Source organism: Penaeus monodon, chromosome 31 (genome assembly GCF_015228065.2).
Source record: "Penaeus monodon isolate SGIC_2016 chromosome 31, NSTDA_Pmon_1, whole genome shotgun sequence".
In the NCBI taxonomy this organism is placed as follows: domain Eukaryota; kingdom Metazoa; phylum Arthropoda; class Malacostraca; order Decapoda; family Penaeidae; genus Penaeus; species Penaeus monodon.
In genome coordinates, this window is record NC_051416.1 from 24,174,287 (window position 1) to 24,176,145 (window position 1,859).

Here is a 1,859-nt window from a genome sequence, read left to right on the forward strand (position 1 = left end):
ATTTCTAATATTGGACAACATCTCTCTGGCAACAAAGACCCTGACATCTTCAGACTCCTGACCTCTGCTCCTAACGTCACAAATTCAAGTGAAGAGAGCGATTTAGAAGTGTCCGATGTTGCACCCCTGACCACCTCCCGAACAACTCGCGATACTACTTTTTCCACACCTGATTATGCAGCTGACCAAGTTCTTACCCTAAATCCTGTGAAACTAAATGACATTGCTTCTGATATTTCTCGACTTGAGCCTAGTGATAATGATATTGAGAAACAAGTCGCTCCATTGAATAAAACAGTGGGACCTCAATCTGCCTCTAGGGTCAAGAACAATAATTCGTCCTTGAAGAATATTACTTCAAGTTTAAAGTTACATTTGCATAATAATTCATCCGAATTTGAAGGGATCAACAGCAAAAACCTCATGGACAAGAAAGAATCAGGAAAGATAGTGGACGCAATATTAAGACCACGAGTAACAAGTACACCATTATCAGAAGGGAACCAGAAAAAGGATCAGATAATCTCTATAACCGATATGAACGACCAGGCCTCCAGTTCAGCTACGGTAGATGAGCATTTGGAACCAGTAAGTCCTTCAGTGCAAGGGAAAGATTTTATTCAGTCAGAGGGACGGAGATAGAATGATATGAACACTCGTAAACCAGATACTGGTAAAGGGGTTTCTAAGAATAGTGCAGAATATTCCCGATCAAAGTCAGTGTTTACTCCCTCTATATCACCAATACCCCATCTGACTACAACCGACTTAGACAGATCGGCTGTACCTCATAAACACACGCTTCCAACGACAAAAAAGACCGAAAATAATATTCCTTCCAACACCAAAACTTCTTTGAAAACAATAAAAAACACAAATGAAGAAATTGAATTAGATACAAGAGGTCAGATGTTACCGCCAGCCTGGCCCACAGTAAATGCAGCAACACCCTTAACTAAAATCCCAAGACATATGCTAATAACGGACTCACTGGATTACCCTTGAACTCCTATTCTCATCTCAGCGAATTCCACTGGAAGGAGAATAGGCTTCAAGTTGCAGGAAATTTGGGCGAATTCTTATGATAAACTTTTAACATACTCAGTTCAGGAGGAATGTTTTTCCCCCATGGATCAGCCAAAGTGACGGCTTATGGGATATTATTATGCTAATGCTAAAGACTGACATCAGATCGATAGGTCATTGTCTAACATCTTCGATTGGATGGCAATAAGGTTTTCGTTGGAATACTATTCCCGTTTTTATACTCTGGAAGACTACTATTCACAGACACATGCTCCATATACCAGAAAATTAAATAAGTGAATAAGTGGGTTAGTGAATAAATGAGTCTTTAAAGGGGAGATTAAGGTGGTGCCAAATGTTAAATATTTGCACACTCATAATAAGCTAAAATAGTTTCTCACAGATACGTTTATCAAGTTCACCATCTGTAAACTACTGCCTTCACATTTAATTCTTAAGTAGGAAATCTTTCAGTTAAATAAACCATCAAATTTAACATGGATTACCCACATGAACAGTGAATACATAAGTAGTGAAACATTACAGTTGTCAATGGTAGGAATTACAACAAATTGAACATATTCTGCCTTGGTAAAATGTCAGGAAGACCCAATACAAGAATAAAATATATCTCTTAGTACTTTTATGTAAACGCTGCTTTCTACACTACTATTGTAAAGATATGAGACAAGAGGAGATAGAGGAAGGCATAAGTTGCTTGCCATAGGTTAGGTCTCTTTTTTAACTAGTTTTTAAGACATGATCATCTGAGCTAATATAGTACAGACATAGTTAGGAAGTTAATTAAGAGGTGAATTAGAAGCTGGCAAGTG